This window comes from Lytechinus variegatus, chromosome 13 (assembly GCF_018143015.1).
Source record: "Lytechinus variegatus isolate NC3 chromosome 13, Lvar_3.0, whole genome shotgun sequence".
NCBI lineage: Eukaryota > Metazoa > Echinodermata > Echinoidea > Temnopleuroida > Toxopneustidae > Lytechinus > Lytechinus variegatus.
Window position 1 is genome coordinate 19,743,075 of NC_054752.1, and position 16,789 is coordinate 19,759,863.

The 16,789-nt window shown below is 38.2% G+C and overlaps 1 pseudogene; it reads left to right on the forward strand.

Moving 5' to 3' along the window:
• The first annotated feature begins 9,864 nt into the window (after positions 1-9,864).
• On the forward strand, positions 9,865-10,392 carry LOC121426698 (annotated as a pseudogene).
• Positions 10,393-16,789: the final 6,397 nt, after the last annotated feature.

Here is a 16,789-nt window from a genome sequence, read left to right on the forward strand (position 1 = left end):
TATTGTTATTGTGTTTGTCTCTTTAATTTTTGATCACTTGTTAATATTTTGTAATTTGTTCTTGATCATAAAATAAATACATAAATATCATTTATAAAAGTTATACTTGTGTTTTTCACGTGGAACCAATGAATTGGTATAAGAGTAATCTTATGCCCTATTCTTTTGAAGTCAATTAAAGAAGGGTTTCTATTTGCTACAGGGTTAAGGTGCTTTCGACATGTGCACACAATCTTAAACAGAAGCTAGGAGAAATTGGAATACAATCAAAACATAACTGGCAATACTTCTGTCAACAGACTGTGCATTTGCGTGGGAAAGACAGACTGGTTGAATGTGACACTCAAGCTCAATTGGGTGCCATACTCAAAACAAAGAAAACATCTTTGGACTTGTATGAGAGGCAGGTTTTGAGCATGAAAGATGATACTTCGGGATTTTGGAGAGACATCAAAAGATTGAGTACAATAAACATAAAAGATGAATTGATCCGTGATTGTGGGGGTATTAGAGGATGGCTTGTCGGATCAATTGCAGGCAAAGGATGATCTGACATTGGAAAAAGTTGTACAAGTGAGCAGACAGGCAGAGGCTCGCAAGGCGAACAGACCAGTCATTTGAGGGAATTGTGAGCCATCAAATCAGGGTACTAATGGATAATTCGTTTTTCATACCCGTTCAGCGTACAGCGAAAACGGAAAATCAGTACGTGGTTCGGTCTTTGAAAACAAAAAACGAAATCACAGCGTGAAAACCCGTGCTGTGATTTCGTTTTTGTTGCTCAAAAACAGAATATTGAAATCAGAAATGTTTTCGGCTCTCTCTGATTTCTCATTTTATATTTGTGTTTTTATGTATCAAAAACAAAACCAGAACACGATTTTCGCTCTGTGACTTGTGTTTTCATGCATCAAAAACAAAATCAGAACACGCTCTCCGCTCCGTGATTCCGTTTGTAAAAACGAAAACAGCGAAGACGAGATCAGAGACTCCCTTTTCCAGTCCCTGCAACGTGATTTCGTTTTTCGTACAACCTCCAACCTACAGGCATATTAAAGAGCGCCCTCCAGGAGGTGAGGCAAGTTTCAATGGAGGTTTTAATAAACTGTACCGCACATATTATGTTGAAGCCAGTTTAAAAGGAGGTGAGGCAAGTTTCAATGGAGGTTTTTATAACTGTACTCTAAATTATGTTGAAGCCAATTTAAATGGAGGTGAGGCAGGTTTCAATGGAGCTCAGTTTTTAAAAAGAATAAACTGTACCACACATTATATGGTGAAGCCACTTTAAAAGGAGGTGAGGCAAGTTTCAATGGAGATTTTTATAACTGTACTCTAAATTATGGTGAAACCAATTTTAAAGGTGAGGCAAGTTTTAAAGGAAGTTCTTTCTAACCGTACTCCAAATTATGGTGTAGCCAAGTTAAAAGGAGCTAGGTGAAGCAAGTTCCAATGGAGTTTGTTATAACTGTACTACAAATGATGGTGAAGCCAATTTAAAAGGAGGTGAGGCAAGTTTCAATGGAGGTTTTTAAAAAGAATATATTGTACTGCACATGATGGTGAATCCAGTTTAAATGGAGGTGAGGCAGGTTTCAATGGAGGTTTTTAAAAAGAAAAAACTGTAACGGTATTATGGTGAAACCAATTTTAAAGGAGGTGAGGCAAGTTTTAAAGGAAGTTTTTTATAACCGTACTCCAAATTATGGTGTAGCCAATTTAAAAGGAGGTGAGGAAAGTTCCAATGAAGTTTTTCATAACTGTACTACAAATGATGGTGAAGCCAATTGAAAAGGAGGTGAGGAAAGTTTCAATGTGTAGGTTTCTTAAAAGGAATAAACTGTACCACACATTATGGTGCAGACAGTTTAAAAGGAGGTGAGGCAAGTTTCAATGGAGGTTTTTAAAAAGAATAAACTGTACCACACAAATTCTGTTGAAGCCAGTTTTAAAGGAGGTGAGGCAAGTTTCAATGGAGGTTTTTATAATTGTACTCTAAATTATGGTGAAGCCAATTTAAATGGAGGTGAGGCAGGTTTCAATGGAGCTCAGTTTTTTAAAAAGAATCAACTGTACCACACATTATGCTGAAGCCACTTTAAAAGGAGGTGAGGCAAGTTTCAATGGAGATTTTTATAACTGTACTCTAAATTATGGTGAAACCAATTTTAAAGGAGGTGAGGCAAGTTTTAAAGGAAGTTCTTTCTAACCGTACTCCAAATTATGGTGTAGTCAAGTTAAAAGGAGGTGAGGCAAGTTCCAATGGAGTTTGTTATAACTGTACTACAAATGATGGTGAAGCCAATTTAAAAGGAGGTGAGGCAAGTTTCAATGGAGGTTTTTAAAAAGAATATATTGTACTGCACATGATGGTGAATCCAGTTTAAATGGAGGTGAGGCAGGTTTCAATGGAGGTTTTTAAAAAGAAAAAACTGTACCGGTATATTATGGTGAAACCAATTTTAAAGGAGGTGAGGCAAGTTTCAATGGAGGTTTTTTAAAAAGAATAAACAGTACCACACAAATTCTGTTGAAGCCAATTTAAATGGAGGTGAGGCAGGTTTCAATGGAGCTCAGTTTTTTAAAAAGAATAAACTGTACCACACATTATGGTGAAGCCACTTTAAAAGGAGGTGAGGCAAGTTTCAATGGAGATTTTTATAACTGTACTCTAAATTATGGTGTAGCCAAGTTAAAAGGAGGTGAGGCAAGTTTCAATGGAGGTTTTTTAAAAAGAATAAACTGTACCACACATTATGGTGAAGCCAGTTTGAAAGGAGGTGAGGCAAGTTTCAATGGAGGTTTTTATAATTGTACTCTAAATTATGGTGAAGCCAATTTAAATGGAGGTGAGGCAAGTTTCAATGGAGGTTTTTTAAAAAGAATAAACTGTACCACACATTATGGTGAAGCCAGTTTGAAAGGAGGTGAGGCAAGTTTCAATGGAGGTTTTTATAACTGTACTCTAAATTATGTTGAAGCCAGTTTAAAAGGAAGTGAGGCAAGTTTCAATGGAGGTTTTGAAAAAGAATGAATTGTACTACACATGATGGTGAAGCCAGTTTAAATGGAGGTGAGGCAGGTTTCAATGGAGGTTTTTTAAAAAGAACAAATTATGGTGTAGCCAATTTAAAAGGAGGTGAGGCAAGTTTCAATGGAGGTTTTTATAACTGTACTCTAAATTATGTTGAAGCCAATTTAAAAGGAGGTGAGGCAATTTCAATGGAGGTTTTCTTTTAATAGAATTAAATGTATTACACATTATGGTGAAGCCAGTTTAAAAGAAGGCGAGGCAAGTTTCAATTAATGGAGGTTTTTTAAAAAGAATAAACTGTACCGGTATTATGGTGAAACCAATTTTAAAGGAGGTGAGGCAAGTTTTAAAGGAAGTTTTTTATAACCTTACTACAAATGATGGTGAAGCCAAATGAAAAGGAGGTGAGGCAAGTTTCAATGTAGGTTTTTGAAAAGAATAATTTATGGTGAAGCCAGTTTGAAAGGAGGTGAGGCAAGTTTCAATGGATATTTTTAAAAAGAAAAAACTGTACTGGTATTATTTAAAGGAGGTGAGGCAAGTTTTAAAGGAAGTTCTTTATAACCGTACTCCAAATTATGGTGAAGCCAATTTAAAAGGAGGTGAGGCAAGTTTCAATGGACACACTTGAAAAAGCCATCTTGTAGCTTCTTGTCAACTTCTTGATTCACAATCACGCACGTGGTAGTATAAAAAAATGCCTGCACTGTATGTACTGACTCGATGCAAGCGCTGCGTTCACGTGTATAATTATCGTGAAGGGTGCTCTTTAATATTGCCTGTAGCTCATACAAAAAAAACAAATCATGGTGCAGAAAGTGGAACCTCCATTGAAACTTGCCTCACCTCCTTTTAAACTGTCTGCACCATAATGTGTGGTACAGTTTATTCCTTTTAAGAAACGTACATTGAAACTTTCCTCACCTCCTTTTCAATTGGCTTCACACTCATGTGTAGTACAGTTATAAAAAAAACTCCATTGGCACTTGCCTCACCTCCTTTTAAATTGGCTACACCATAATTTGGAGTACGGTTATAAAAAACTTCCTTTAAAACTTGCCTCACCTCCATTCAAATTGGCTTCACCATAATTTAGAGTATGTTATAAAAACCTCCATTGAAACTTGCCTCGCCTCCATTTAAACTGGTGCCGCTTCACCATAATGTGTAGTACAGTTTATTCGAAAAAACCTCCATTGAAACTTGCCTCACCTCCATTCAAACTGGCTTCACCATAATGTGTGGTACAGTTTATTCTTTTTAAAAACCTCCATTGAAACTTTCCTCACCTCTTTTCAAACTGGCTTTACCATAATGTGTGGTACAGTTTATTTTATTCTTTTTAGAAAACCTCCATTGAAACTTGCCTTACCTCCATTCAAATTGGCTTCACCATAATTTAGAGTACAGTTAACCTCAATTGAAACTTGCCTAGCTCGCCTCCTTTTAAACTGGCTTCACTATAATGTGTAGTACAGTTTATTCTTTTGAAAAAAACTCCATTGAAACTTGCCTCACCTCCTTTTAAAGTGGCTTCACCATAATGTGTGGTACAGCCTATTCTTTTTGAAAAACTGAGCTCCATTGAAACCTGCCTCACCTCCATTTAAATCGGCTTCACCATAATTTAGAGTACAATTATAAAAACCTCCATTGAAACTTGCCTCACCTCCTTTAAAACTGGGTTAAACATAATATGTGTGGTACAGTTTATTCTTTTTAAAAAAACCTCCATTGAAACTTGCCTCACCTCCTTTAAAACTGGCTTCACTATAATGTGTGGTATAGTTTATTCTTTAAAAAAACCCTCCATTGAAACCTGCCTCACCTTCATTTAAATTGGCTTCACCATAATTTGTGGTACATGCAGTTTATTCTTTTTAAAAAACCTCCATTGAAACTTGCCTCACCTCCTTTCAAACTGGCTTCACCATAACTTAGAGTACAATTATAAAAACCTCCATTGAAACTTGCCTCACCTCCTTTAAAACTGGGTTAAACATAATATGTGTGGTACAGTTTATTCTTTTTAAAAAAACCTCCATTGAAACTTGCCTCACCTCCTTTAAAACTGGCTTCACTATAATGTGTGGTATAGTTTATTCTTTAAAAAAAAAACCTCCATTGAAACCTGCCTCACCTTCATTTAAACTGGCTTCAACATAATATGTGTGGTACAGTTTATTCTTTTTAAAAACCTCCATTGAAACTTGCCTCACCTCCTTTTAAACTGGCTTCACCATAATGTGCAGTTTATTCTATTTAAAAAACCTCGATCCATTGAAACTTGCCTTAGCTGCATTTAAACTGGCTTCACCATAATGTGTACAGTTTATTCTTTTGAAAAAACCTCCATTGAAACTAATTGCCTCAATTCCTTTTATGGCTTCATCATAATGTGTGATACAGTTTATTCTTTAAAAAAAACTCCATTGAAACTTGCCTCACCTCCTTTTAAACTGGCTTCACCATAATGTGTGGTACAGTTTATTCTTTTTAAAAAACCTCCATTGAAACTTGCCTCACCTCCTTTTAAACTGGCTTTACCATAATGTGTGGTACAGTTTATTCTTTTTAAAAAACCTCCATTGAAACTTGCCTCACCTCCTTTCAAACTGGCTTCACCATAATGTGTGGTACAGTTTATTCTTTTTAAAAAACCTCCATTGAAACTTGCCTCACCTCCTTTCAAACTGGCTTCACCATAATGTGTGGTACATGCAGTTTATTCTTTTTAAAAACCTCCATTGAAACTTGCCTCACCTCCATTCAAATTGGCTTCACCATAATTTAGAGTATGTTATAAAAACCTCCATTGAAACTTGCCTCGCCTCCATTTAAACTGGTGCCGCTTCACCATAATGTGTAGTACAGTTTATTCGAAAAAACCTCCATTGAAACTTGCCTCACCTCCATTCAAACTGGCTTCACCATAATGTGTGGTACAGTTTATTCTTTTTAAAAACCTCCATTGAAACTTTCCTCACCTCTTTTCAAACTGGCTTCACCATAATGTGCAGTTTATTCTATTTAAAAAACCTCGATCCATTGAAACTTGCCTTAGCTGCATTTAAACTGGCTTCACAATAATGTGTACAGTTTATTCTTTTGAAAAAACCTCCATTGAAACTAATTGCCTCAATTACTTTTATGGCTTCATCATAATGTGTGATACAGTTTATTCTTTTTAAAAAAAACTCCATTGAAACTTGCCTCACCTCCTTTTAAACTGGCTTCACCATAATGTGTGGTACAGTTTATTCTTTTTAAAAAACCTCCATTGAAACTTGCCTCACCTCCTTTTAAACTGGCTTCACCATAATGTGTGGTACAGTTTATTCTTTTTAAAAAAACCTCCATTGAAACTTGCCTCACCTCCTTCCAAACTGGCTTCACCATAATGTGTGGTACATGCAGTTTATTCTTTTTAAAAAACCTCCATTGAAACTTGCCTCACCTCCATTCAAATTGGCTTCACCATAATTTAGAGTATGTTATAAAAACCTCCATTGAAACTTGCCTCGCCTCCATTTAAACTGGTGCCGCTTCACCATAATGTGTAGTACAGTTTATTCGAAAAAACCTCCATTGAAACCTGCCTCACCTCCATTTAAATTGGCTTTACCATAATTTAGAGTACTGTTATAAAAACCTCCATTGAAACTTGCCTAGCTCACCATCTTTTAAACTAGCTGGCTTCACTATAATGTGTAGTAGGCCTACATAGTTTATTATTTTGAAAAAAACCTCCATTGAAACTTGCCTCACCTCCTTTTAAACTGGCTTCACCATAATGTGTGGTACAGTTGATTCTTTTTAAATAACTGAGCTTCATTGAAACCTGCATGCCTCACCTCCATTTAAATTGGCTTCAACATAATTTAGAGTACAGTTATAAAAACCTCCATTGAAACTTGCCTCACCTCCTTTTAAACTGGCTTCAACATAATATGTGTGGTACAGTTTATTAAAATCTCCATTGAAACTTGCCTCACCTCCTGGAGGGCGCTCTTTAATATGCCTGTAGGTTGTACGAAAAACGAAATCACGTTGCAGGGACTGGAAAAGGGAGTCTCTGATCTCGTCTTCGCTGCTTTCGTATTTACAAACGGAATCACGGAGCGGAGAGCGTGTTCTGGTTTTGTTTTTGATACATAAAAACACAAATATAAAATGAGAAATCAGAGAGAGCCCAAAACATTTCTGATTTCCTATTCTGTTTTTGATCAACAAAAACGAAATCACAGCACGGGTTTTCACGCTGTGATTTCGTTTTTTGTTTTCAAAGACCGAACCACGTACTGATTTTCCGTTTTCGCTGTACGCTGAACGGGTATGAAAAACGAATTATCCATTAGTACCCTGATTCCATCAAGCATGCATGATGTTGCCCCAGTAGAACAAGAAAGACAAAGAACTGTAGCTGACAGACCAAAACACAGCCAGAAGAAGTTTGCAACTCAAACACAGGAGAGCTGAATGCTTTGTGGCCAATTGAGGCATGATGGTGCCAAGTTTCAGAGAGAAGAGATGCCATGTAACAACATCGAATGGCCAAAGAGGCCATACACAAACCAATCTGAGAGCCTAAATAACTTTCTAACCAGGCAGTAACAAGTGATGTCCTTTTGGTTTTCTTTCATTTTAATGTCTCTACTAGCAGGTATTGCAGGTAATATTGAATTAGTTGTATGTGGTTTTTTGTATGGTTGTCTCTATTATGTTTAAATTCACATTTGTACATTTCTGTTATCAATTGAAATCTGCTTCAGATAAAAAGAAAGGCAGAGCAGGTGACAGGGCATCAAAGATCCATGCTACATTAGACCAGATGAGGAAAGTTGTGCAAGAACAGGAGGAAAGGCAGCAGAAGGCAGATGAGGAGATCATGGAGATTGGCAAAGGAGGATGACCCTGGAGGACCACAGGAGGAGAGAGGATACAGATTTCAAAATGGCAATGACAGCCATGATGGAGAGACAAAATAACCTTTAAGAAAGAATGATAGATCTCCAATCACAGTCATACAACATTCAGTAATACATATGGAAGAAGTCTTTTCTGGTTCACGGTGGGGCAGCCTCGTCAAAGGCTTTCCATAAGCTACACGGTTAAGGTGCTTTCATCATGTGCACACAAACTGAAAACAGAAGCAAGGAGAAATCAGAATACAATCACAACATGACCAGCATACTTCTATCAATAGACTGACGTTTGTGTGGAAAAGACAGTCTGGTTGAATGTGACACTCCAGCTGAATTGAGGGCCATACTCAAAACAAGGAAAACATCTTTGGACATGTATGAAAGGCAGGTTTGGGGCATGAAAGAAGATCTAGGCTACTTCAGGATTTTGGAGAGACATCAAAAAGAAAAAAATATGTTAGCAAACAACATGATAAAGTGTCAGAGAGAAGAGGGAGAGATGCCATGTAACCACATTGGATTGCCAGACAAGCCATACACAAACCTATCTGAGAGCCTAAATAACATTCTTACCAGGCAGAAAGAAGTGATGTCAAAAGTTCAAAAAAGCAGAATCCTTACTACAAAGCTTTGCTCTGTGAAAAATGTTTGGGTGGAGGTCCCTCATCACCAAATGAATGAACTTCTAGTAACCAAGGCCTTGGCTGGAATAAATGACGAGTACATCTTGTCAGAGAGAGTGGCCTACCTTGCTGTGAAGCAAGAAGACTGGTTTGCTTGGAGATCTTCATGGTGAGCATTGTACCTAAAAAAATTACTCTTACCCTTGATGACATAGGAAACAAGTATCTTTACCAGCTGATGACAACAAAGTGAAATGTCAACCAGGTCAGTAGTTGGTACTAGTTGGTACCAAGAAATTATTGGTTGCATCAAAGGAGTGCAAGCAGGGTTTTTACGCTTGTACATTGTTCAGAAACCTTGTTGGATTTGATAATGATCAAGTGATCAGAAAGTCCTATCATGTAAGAACTTACAAGGTCGAAGCCAAGTAATCACATCAACATGTGTTGATGTGATGAAGTTCTGCCAGGAGGAAAGATACAAGCATTAAAGGACCTCAATCCAGGAAATTGGCAAACAACATTACAAAACAGAGATATTTCTAGACAAGGGCAGAGAACTCAACAGGGCTGTAGACAGCACCCCTTACGCCCACATACTTCATTCACTAGAAAAGGCTATCAACAGTTACTGAACATGAGATGACCAAAGATTCACAAGTCAGAGACCATACCAAATTTGATGAGAAGGAATGTGCCAGGGATGGACTTTGAGGACAGTGCAAAGGAGAAAACAGTGGAGATTATTGGAGGAGAAGTGCGTCGTTAATGAGAACAAGCTGTTGAACTCCTCCAGAAAGTCCAGTTTGCCCTGTGGTAGGTGCAATACTCATTTCTCTATCGGTTAGTGTCAAAGGGTAATGTAATAATTGTAACTTGGGAGTGTGAGAAAGGGTGTTTAGGGGCAAGATACAGTGGAATGTTTGATGGAAATCTACACATTGCAATAATCTTCTCTAGAAATAGTTTTCAGAAGGTGGCAACAATATCAAAACTTCTGGAGCTACGCATGATAAGCAGGACAGCATTAAACAGGATTCAGAAGTTGTATTGCTCCTGCTGTCCAGGATTTGTACTGCAGCAGACAAGAAAAGTTGCAGTCCTCAATACAATGCTCGTTTTTCCGTCTGGAGAAGGAAGGGCTGACCCTCTGGGTCATAGTGCAACTTTCTTTCTTTAGTGAGAGAACTAAGAAAATCCTGCACACAAAACGACATTATGGTGCAGGAAGCCAGTGGAAAGTATCCGAATATCAAGCGAATAGCAGTTGGGAGGGGGCTGAATTTCCTGAGGACAAAGGTGGAGGTTCAAACGATAGTAACGGATGCACTCTCCCAGATTTAAGTGATGATGAAGCGCACTCTCAAATATGAGGGTATTAAACACCAGCGGGAGGTGTGGCATGGCAGCAAGAACTTGGTGAAAAAAATCAGTGCTGCAGTCCAAAACAAGAGTGGGCATGAATTGTTGCCATGTATACCACAGAAACCATTATTGGTACTGCGCGAAGTCATGTGGTGGTGATGCAAGCAACCTCACCGAGTCTTGTAACCATCCTGCATCACATTGTCAATGAACATGAATGGCTATTTACATTAGATGGGAGAGCAGGATCATGTGAACATGTACCATTAGACCGTGAACAGGATGTGTCATGGTTGCGGCCAGGCAGCCCAGCCCATGAAAAACTATCGTCATGGATAAAGCGCTTCATGAAGACCCTGCCCTATTATCGGGACTTCCTCCACACGGGTAGCTGGAGTCCTTTCACTGAACACTTCTAATGTATCCTCTAAAGAGATCATTTTAATTTTTTGTTTGTTATACCACAACGACGAAGCTGGCTGTACTGGACTTCAATTTCCATTCTGAGAGGAAAAAGCAAAGATAAAGGATGGCAAACTGAAATGGGCAAAGAGATGGGAAAAGTGTACCAAGCGATTTGTGGTATACCCAATCATGGAGCAGAAGACCTACACCCAATACCAGAGCTGATGATCATCATTTTAGTTTGTTGGTTATACCACAAAGACGAAGCTGGCTGTACTGGACTTCAATTTCAATTCTGATGAGAGGAACAGGCAGAGACAAAGGATGGCAAACTGAAATGGGCAAAGAGATGGAAAAAGTTTACCAAGCAATTTGTGGTACACCCAATATGGAGCAGAAGACCTACATACCAGAGCTGATGATGATCAAGGGAGTGTTTCAGAAGAGGGCATCAGGTGAAGGTCACCTCTTTTAGCATGTGTCAATGGCTAAAGTTGATATCCGGAGATTGCACCCATACCAGTGCAATGAGACCTTCACCGGATATTGCAACCCTGATTCATGAACAGAAGAGTCAGTTCTCAACAGAGTAAGAGCATGTATTCACTGCTTTCAAGAAAATGAGGAGACTTCGAGCAAAAAGAAAGCAACAAGATCCTGACTTTTCTTCCAAAGAAAGTCAACGAGTGGAAGCACTACGCAAGAAACACGTAAGAGGAATGACGCAAACTCAGCTGACTGCATTTCGCAAAGCAGCTGCTGCAAGAAAGCAAAAGTCACGTGCTAATAAAGTCAAAACAGAATCAGCGCAACTTCAGAAGGCCTACAAGAGTCCTCAGGGTCTTGGAAGAGCAACCAAGAAAACTGAAAAACTTCTACCCAGGTCACCCAGGAAAAAGAAGGAGGTAGTCAGCAACCTGGCAAAGAAAGTTGGTCTCAGAATCCACCCTGATCCATCTTCATCCTCATCTTCTCATCGCTCCTTACCAAAAGAAACTGCCCCCCTCCAGCACTTCTGTACAACACACTACGCCCCTTTTCAAGGCTCCGCAACCTAGACCCACACCAATCCAGACCCCCCCCACCAGCTGAACAACTACCAACACCAACAGTTCTCGAAGATAAATATGTGCCTGAAGATGGTCAAGTAAGTTTTAATGTGCACTGTAGTAATGAGCGACTTAATGTCTTGGTGAAATGTGGCTTTTACCTACACTGGCTACAGTCAGGCGGCAGTGACCTGTGATGAGCAAATAGGCCAGATCCTCTCGTGGCTGAGTCCTCCCTACAAAATTTTGTGAATTGTGAAATTTTCTTTCTAAGAATTTAACCACTTTATCATCAAGTAAAATTAGATAGTATTGTACCATTAGAAAGAGTAAATGTTACTCTTTTATATCGGTAATTTATTTTGTCTAAACTATTTTGATAAGTGAATTTCAGGTGTGAAAAATGTCTCAAAACTGAATTTTCTCTCCCTGTTTTCTTTTGCAAATGGTGTAAAGCTTTTTATTTTGAGGAAATTTGAGCCTCAATGATATTTATATCATCACAAAGCCGAGATTCTGTACTTTCTCACAATATCACTCTTGATATGTGGGAACTTTTAATTGAGTCAAGATCACACTTTTCCATCAAGATACAAGACAAGATTTCTGACATTTGAGAGTAGCAGGAAATCCATAATTCTGATTGGTTGAATAAGGTTTCAAAACAATTGGCGCATGTAATTTAAGATTACATTTACATTGAGAGTGTGACCTTGGATAGGCCCCAGCTTTCAAACCTTTGGCGGGTGCGCAGCGTGGTATCTTTGGCCATAAAGAGTGAAGTATTCTTGTTTTCAAGCTTCTATACATGTTTGGCCTATGAAAAGTGTGATTTTGACCCGATTAAACCAAATCTTTGAATCATATATCATATTAAAGCTTAGATCATCAGCTTTGTCATTGTTTAAATATCATTTGGGCTCGAACAGAAATGAAGTGTTAAAACAACAACTTGTCAAATGAAAATAATTATTTTTGACCATGATTTAGATTGAAATTTCACTTACATGTACATCACATTTTTATTAATAAACTCAAACAAATCATCTGAAAGAATAATTCTTCCTCTTTACAAAGATACCAGAAACATGAAATTTGATAAATATTTAGAGCAGCAATGGCCAAGTTATACTAAAGATCTTGTTAGTCATGAATATCACGTAGATGAAAGAAGCTACTTTTGGAGGACCTGTCTACTGACTGCCGATGTTGGCGTCAAGCCCATAATGTGTAAAGTGTAACATGCAAGCTTTTATTACTAAAGTTATCATGTCTTTGATAATAATGACCTAACTACACATGGCATATTCAGATTCAGATATGAGGGTTGGAGCAATCTTTCATGTAAACAAGTGGAATGCCTCTGGCCGTCTCACCTGCATCACGCGGTTCAATACAGCAGCAGTGCTGACTTTGAATACTACTCTAACTCGCACAAGATGTTCAGTGACACATGGTTACTCTTATGTCCACTTTTTATGAACTAGACCAATAAACTTACTGAGATATGATGGTTATTCAACAAAAAACCCCAACATGGCCAAAGTTCATTGACCTTACATGACCTTTGACCTTGATCATGTGACCTGAAACTCGAACAGGATATTCAGTGATACTTGATTACTCTTATGTACAAGTTTCATGAATCAGATCCATAAACTTTCAAAGTTATGATGGTAATTCAACAGATACACCCAATTCGGCCAAAGTTCATTGACCTTTGACCTTGGTCATGTGACCTGAAACGCGCACAGGATGTTCAGTGATACTTGATTACTCTAATGTCCAAGTTTAATGAACTAGACCAATAAACTTTCAAAGTTATGATGGTAATTCAACAGATACCCCCGATTCGGCAAAAGTTCATTGACCCTAAATGACCTTTGACCTTAATCATGAGACCTGAAACTTGCACAAAATTTTCAGTGATGCTTGATTACTATTGTGTCCAAGTTTCATGAATCAGATCCATAAACTTTCAAAGTTATGATGGGAATTCAACAGATATCCCCAATTCGGCCAAAGTTCATTGACCCTAAATGACCTTTGACCTTGGTCATGTAACGTGAAACTCATGTAGGATGTTCAGTGATACTTGATTAACCTAATGTCCAAGTTTCATGAACTAGGTCCATATATTTTCTAAGTTATGATGACATTTCAAAAACTTAACCTCAGGTTAAGATTTCGAAGTTGATTCCTCCAACATGGTCTAAGTTCATTGACCCTAAATGACCTTTGACCTTGGTCATGTGACATGAAACTCTAATAGGATGTTCAGTAATACTTGATTAACCTTATGGCCAAGTTTTATTAACTAGGTCCATATACTTTCTAAGTTATGACGTCATTTCAAAAACTTAACCTCAGGTTAAGATTTGATGTTGACGCCGCCGCCGCCGTCGCCGCCGCCGCCGCCGCCGCCGCCGCCGCCGTCGGAAAAGCGGCGCCTATAGTCTCACTTTGCTTCGCAGGTGAGACAAAAATTATTTAAAGTGGGATAGGCTTATAATGAATTTAAAATCAAGTAACAATGATAGGTATTAAATTTATTATTTGTTTGCAATCAAGGTAACTCCTGCTGTATGTTCATTCTCATTTCAAGGTGTCCTTAGGAGCAGGTATAATCCTACCTGCAGAAAAAATGGAAGCGATCACTGGGCAGGTTAAGAATAGCCTCATGGTGAAAAACCTCGCAGTAGCAGTGTTTGGAACGCCTCTTTTAAGGGAAAGTTCTGTAACTGGGCAGACGTGCAACAGGTACAAAGACCATGCGGTACGGCCTGCACTTGATTCTGCAAAGCTGAAGGCAGTGAAAGGTAACAAAATCTCTTTCCTTTTGTTTAATTTTTCAGATAAGCTTATTCCATGGCATTCGTCGTTCGTCCACAATATCAAAATGCTTCTTCTTCGCACTTAAAGTTCTTCGCACTTGTATTCTTTTTCTTTCAAGAATAATTTGAAAGTATATAGCCTAAATTGTGCTGATTCTGATTGATATTTGTTCCTTATAGTATTACATTTTTATTAATAAACTCAAACAAATCATCTGAAAGAATAATTCTTCCTCTTTACAAAGATACCAGAAACATGAAATTTGATAAATATTTAGAGCAGCAATGACCAAGTTATACTAAAGATCTTGTTAGTCATGAATATCACGTAGATGAAAGAAGCTACTTTTGGAGGACCTGTCTACTGACTGCCGATGTTGGCGTCAAGCCCATAATGTGTAAAGTGTAACATGCAAGCTTTTATTACTAAAGTTATCATGTCTTTGATAATAATGACCTAACTACACATGGCATATTCAGATTCAGATATGAGGGTTGGAGCAATCTTTCATGTAAAAAATTATTTAAAGTGGGATAGGCTTATAATGAATTTAAAATCAAGTAACAATGATAGGTATTAAATTTATTATTTGTTTGCAATCAAGGTAACTCCTGCTGTATGTTCATTCTCATTTCAAGGTGTCCTTAGGAGCAGGTATAATCCTACCTGCAGAAAAAATGGAAGCGATCACTGGGCAGGTTAAGAATAGCCTCATGGTGAAAAACCTCGCAGTAGCAGTGTTTGGAACGCCTCTTTTAAGGGAAAGTTCTGTAACTGGGCAGACGTGCAACAGGTACAAAGACCATGCGGTACGGCCTGCACTTGATTCTGCAAAGCTGAAGGCAGTGAAAGGTAACAAAATCTCTTTCCTTTTGTTTAATTTTTCAGATAAGCTTATTCCATGGCATTCGTTGTTCGTCCACAATATCAAAATGCTTCTTCTTCGCACTTAAAGTTCTTCGCACTTGTATTCTTTTTCTTTCAAGAATAATTTGAAAGTATAGCCTAAATTGTGCTGATTCTGATTGATATTTGTTCCTTATAGTATTTTGTTACCATAAATAAATTAAATATATTGGTTGTAATTCTTATAAAATTGAAAGTATAAATAAGGTGGCTGGACAACTGTCCGGAAACTTGATTGGTATGGACCGATAACCACTGGATGTATGTTCACGTCGCGTTTTATGGAGGAACAACGCATCTTGTTCCTTTGATTGGACTCTGATGCCGCGATCGTTATCAGCAGGAAAAGTAATCTGGCGAAATCCCTTTTCAAATCTCCCGCGGCGGTACTGCCGCTCGTAAAACTTGCGGAAGCGATACCGCGCAATGCATTATGGGACTGTGAATTCCGTAAACAAACATGGATGCGGCTTTTACTAGTGTACCGAGTGTCAGTGAAATGGAGGATTCTACGACCGAAGAAAATCTTATTTTGGATGCAGTGGACTGGGAAACGGAGGCGTATGAGGGCATTTGTATCTGTTCTCTGCCGAAAACAGATCAATTGATTGCTTGTTCGTCCGAAACTTGCCCAATAGGCCTGTATCATGCGGAGTGTGTCGGACTTCAGCTGAATTGTGATCCCGCCGAGGGTCACAGTGAACTCGGAGTTGAAGACGAGAGCTCCGCTGCCGGGACCCCTATGGCCAAGGCGGGGAAAGCGGCTGGTATTGGGAGCCGAAGTGGTTCGACGCGGGGGACATTGAAGCGGAATTTATGGTCATGGTATTGCGAATTTTGTTCCAATGCCAAGGACACTGAAACTGACGGTAATTGAATTTTGCTCTCTTAACTAAAGTTAACGTTAGGAATAGGATGCTATCACTTTTATTATAGGACTATGACTTCAAACATGTCTGAATCTGATCCAATAAATTCTGAAATTGTCATGATCAAATTTTTACTAGGTTTATCTACATTAAAATAAACTAACAAAAGTATTTTTACTTTCACATATGGTCTGATCGTAGGAGATCTACGTTATGTTAGTACATGTATTTTCTGGCCCATTTTTTTCTTTTAATTTCTCATATGAACTAGGATTTTTTTTCTTTAACTCTTGGAAAAAACCAAGAAGGATCTAAGCAAAAGCTTAAGTTTTCAGCTTTAGATCTAGTTCAGAATCTTATTTGTTTTTCCAAGAGTAGAGCAGAATTTAAAAAAAAACTTCCTACAAGAAATTAAAATAAAAATGGGCCAGAAATTGTTTTTCTTGTCAATTTTTTTTCTCCAGAACTAAATTGTGGCAAGTTCCCCCAAATCTGCGCAGTCCCCCCTTGTCTGTGCACATGCGTTATCTGCGCTATTCTGGTAAAAGTAGATGCAACGAGCACGAACATTACACACGCAATACATGACAGATATTGATTAAAAAATTCGACTCAAAATAATGGGAAAATAATGAATTTAGGGTATTTCGTGTCACGGCCTCAAAGTGCAGCCTTTCTCATTAAAATCCCCAAATCATGTGCATAGTAAATGAGTGTGCAGACATGTGGTTACATTTTTTTTTTCAATCTGAAAATGACAGCCCGAGGTTTCTTCAAG